The sequence below is a fragment of the Benincasa hispida genome, chromosome 8 (assembly GCF_009727055.1).
Source record: "Benincasa hispida cultivar B227 chromosome 8, ASM972705v1, whole genome shotgun sequence".
Taxonomy (NCBI): domain Eukaryota; kingdom Viridiplantae; phylum Streptophyta; class Magnoliopsida; order Cucurbitales; family Cucurbitaceae; genus Benincasa; species Benincasa hispida.
The window spans coordinates 59,006,666-59,011,072 of NC_052356.1; the positions used below are offsets into that span (position 1 = coordinate 59,006,666).

General features: G+C 38.2%; 1 non-coding gene across 1 annotated transcript; it reads left to right on the forward strand.

Annotated features, from left to right (window-relative positions):
* Positions 1–416: 416 nt before the first annotated feature.
* On the forward strand, positions 417–520 carry LOC120084341. The gene has a single exon (XR_005483701.1). It is a non-coding gene; the product is annotated as a small nucleolar RNA R71 (small nucleolar RNA).
* Positions 521–4,407: the final 3,887 nt, after the last annotated feature.

Sequence of the window (4,407 nt, forward strand, 5' to 3'; positions counted from 1 at the left end):
GAAACATACAGACTGAGGATTTTGTGGGCAATCCACATAGGGTGAGGATCTCCGCAACCACACAGCTGACCATGGGCTGCCCAAACGCTTATACCTGATTCACCATCTACTGATTTGATGCGTTTCCTAGCGTTATGTTCTGCAAAAGGCTGGTCATCGTAGTCACTTGTGTAGAAAGTGTGGTTATTGCGTTGGAGTCGATAGAATTAACATTCTGAGATCTCTTCTTCCTGTCAGCTCTTTCATCATACGTATCGTCGACCCATTCCATGTTGTGTTTAGCAATGCAGTCTAATATCTCTTTAGCCTCAATGTAAGATTTATCCATAATTCCACCATCCGCCGCTGTGTCTGCTGCCATCTGCGATGCTCTATTCAATCTACCATAAAAAGTCTCCATTTGGATAGTTAGTGGTAGTCCATGATTCGGGCAATTTTTTACCAATCCCTTAAAACGCTCCCATGCGGTGCTTAAGGTCTCAACTTCTTCTTGTTCAAAGTTCATAATCTCTCGACGTCTCCTCACGTTAGTGGTAGGTGGGAAGTATTTTTGCATAAATTTCTCCACCAACTTCTCCCAGGTGGTGATTTCACCAGGCTCTAGTGAGCTTACCCATTGTTTTGCGTCATCACGCAAAGAATAAGGGAACAAAGACAGCCTAATCGCCTCTGGGGTGATTCCAGGAATCACAAATGAATTACACGTTTCCAGGAAACACTTCATGTGGGCGTGAGGATTTTCACCACGACCACCCTCAAATTGTCCAGCAATCTAGAGCATTTGAAGCATTACAGATTTCATCTTAAACCTCGTCCTATCTGGTGTTAGGTATATGATTTCTGGAGAGAAATCACACAATATAGGGGACGCGTACTCCTTCATGGGACGCGTGCTACTGTTCACCATTAGGATCAGATTTTGTGCAGCATCAGCTAGTTGCTAATCTAAGTTTTGATTTGCCTGATAGTTCGCCATTACTTGTTGGCTGTTCTGTTTGTTAAGAAACTGTTACCTCAACCTTCGACGACGATTAGATCGGTTTCTACCTCGGAAGGTCCTTTCAATCTCGGGGTCGTATATGAGTTCAGAAGTGTTCTCCCTACTCATAAACGTTCACAAGTTTAGGCTCAACTTGTAATACTTCCTTGACTGAAGTGTTCCTACAAAAGATACAAACGAAATTTCTGGTTAGTCTTGTTTCTGAATCCCCGGAAACGGCGCCAAAACTTGTTCATTGCTATCGTGATTCGAGCTGGGAGTGTATTGTATAAAATAAATTGGAAAAATAAGTTCCAAGTATAAATGATGCGTTGATGCCTTGACGTGTTTATGTAGTTGTAATGCGTTGGTGCATTAAGGATGTGACACAGAACGCACGACACTCCTTCTATTGTCGTTCAAGTTTTCCTAAACCAGACCCAAGTATAAATCCAGTTTAGGTTCCTGGTAAGTCCAGGATCGAACTCACGGATTCAGTTAAACTAATGCAGACCTTGCGTTGTAACGATTGTAGGGGTTTCCTAAATGTATGAAGAGAAATGTGTTATTTACACTAAAGTGTTGTGCTTGTGCAAGAAGAAACAAAATAGTTGAGTAGTGAGTGATGGATCATGCGAAAATGGATTTTAATGTAGTGTACACAAACCAGAGTGTCATGTGGATGATATGGGATGATTTGCTTATCTTTGTTATGCATTAGACTTTATTCAACACTTCTCAATGCGAAGAACATACAAAACCTATCTCTAGGATGCATGCGTCTAACACAGAATGCAATAGACACTAGTAAGTCTATCTCTAGATGTACTAGGTGTCCTACTTGATGCTGGCTTATCTATTCTTTCGAATAATCTAAGCTAAGGATGCTTTCACCAATTGATCAAGTCGACTTAAGCATTTGAAATGAGATTTTGCATAAAGTATAAATGCATTCAACATAAACAAGAAATAAACAATGGCAAGTATGATGGATCAAATATATGAATTTATAAAGAAGCAAATTGTCTTTAGAAAAGCAATATACAATCAAATGAAATGAAATCGATAGATGAGATGAAAGGAACTGAGTCAAGCCGCAGAGTACAATCTCTTGTATCTCTTTGGCTCAATTCTATTGTGTACAATCACTTATATAGGATTTGGACGAAGTGTCTTTCTCAAGCTTGACTTCCTCCGCTCCCTGACTGGCGGTGGTGGTGGTTCTCAACCCTTCTGATTGTCTTAGTACCATAGCACAGCTTCTAAAGAACTACAACTATGACTACACTATTATAGAGAGTGGGAATCTTCATAAATTTCGGTGTATGTATATGTATCTCTAGAGGGACTTCATCTATTTATAGGCGTTAGTCATTTCCACTTGGTGATGGGCAGCATTAAAGTCCATGCCCTGGTCAGCCGCTTAACGCTCAGAAGTTTTTCAGATGGTGATTTGACATAAACAGCCTGCATCAATGAATCTTCTCTGAGGTTAATTCCCTCCGACGCATAGCCCATGTGTTAGAACTTTTGCCTGCAACACTTCTTACTCATGCATTAGCTTCTTCTCTTGTTGAAATCCTATAATACAATGCATTAGTGTCGCAGTATTTGGTAATAAAACTTCTTTTGCATGAGTTTGCTAATGTTTGAGTAATTCTATGCGTTTCTTCTAAAAATGAGGAGAATTTATCATTAAAAACCTTAGTTGTTCCAACTTAAGAGCAAAAATAACTTGTATTTCTACAAGTTATTATAGTCTAAAGATAGAATCTAGGCTTGAGAAAGTCGGATTAGAATCGCATAAACAAGAAGCAGAAACTTAGATATAAGTTTTATCTGCTATTTACACATCGCATGCACCATTGAAATAGGATATGGTGGTATGCGGTCATCTTGTCTTATGTGCACCTAAGCAAGAATAGAAACATAGAAATAAGTTCTATCGACATTTTCGTATATGCATCGCGTGCGTATATTTATGTATAGCATGATCGCATAACTTATGCTGGCTGGGGTTACCCTTGCGATCAAGCTTAATAATGCGGTGAAGTTATCCCCTCCACCATTTTATCTATTTTTCCATGCATCTTATTACGCATTAACAGTTGCCACGTCTCTACCAACTCTCATAGTCATACTTCCTCTGCTAAATCTGTTTAGTTAGGAGTAGCACATAGCCTTTTAACTTCATTATTCTTTCATTCATCGTTGCAGACATATTACCTCCCAATATTTAGTTACAAGTCCTTGAGTTCGACCTCGGATCACCCCAAGAAACTTGCGATCTCGTTATACTTGGAGAAAGAGTAAGAAAACTTGTCGCAAGAATGCATGGTCATTGCATACGTTTTTAAACTCATCTTGCATATTTCTTAGTCCAACGCATGACCATTGACGCATGGATATCAATGCATATCATAAAATGCACGCATATTTACTCTTCATTTTCCACCCATCAGTATCCTATACAAAGAGTTTGTATAAGACTAGACTATGAAATGATTGATTTCTCTTTATAACACTGTTGACTGAAGAGATTAACATTTCATTGTTGACCATAGGTAACTCGACCTTAATCTTGAGTGCGTTATGAACTTTCTATCTATGAGGGTAGTCCCTTGATTTGTATAAGTGAGAGTGGCATGATACGTTGACTCAATAAGCCTACCATTTTGGGGATTTGTCCATGTAGAGAGTAGGGAACATAGCTACACAAGATGAAATTCGCTCCTTATCTTTAGGGTAAGTAGATGAATTGCTCCCTTAAGTGCTGACTCCGGGTCTTGAACAATAGGGTCCCTCCCTCTTACTGCTCAAGAGGGTTTTGTTTAATGTAAGACCATAAACAAGTTGTTCATTAGAGGATTAGCAGGACTTAAGAAGTTAGATGTAATTACAGGAGCAAAACGGCAATTTGAACAAACTATAATTACGAGCGATTCGTGAAGGGTTGACTTACTGTTGATTGGTTATACCCGTGGATAGAAAAATATATCTACAGTGCAAAGAGTGCAACTATGGATCTTTAGTAGAGTGACCTGTAGTTAATGAATGTTAATTAATTTAGTTAAAGAGTTTAATTAATTACTTTCGTACCATTTTAGTTTATAATATATGCCTTAAATCCTCGTAGTTATATGTTATTTGAATCAATGGTTGATTAGTTTTTATATGAAATAATCCATTAAAGAAAAATGCAAGGTTATTTTATGTAACTTAAACATGTATGTGGTTAACACACAGGTGGATCATGTTTAAGTAATAACCTAAATGGTCTGTACTATATGGATAAGGTTGGGTGCCTTATCTTGGTAATACTATTGATACAATCCGCTTTGTAATTGTTACAATTGTTATAAAGTGTTACAGATGATCTAGTCTTGATTATGTGGAGTCATATGGGTGGGAGTATCCTATACAAAGAG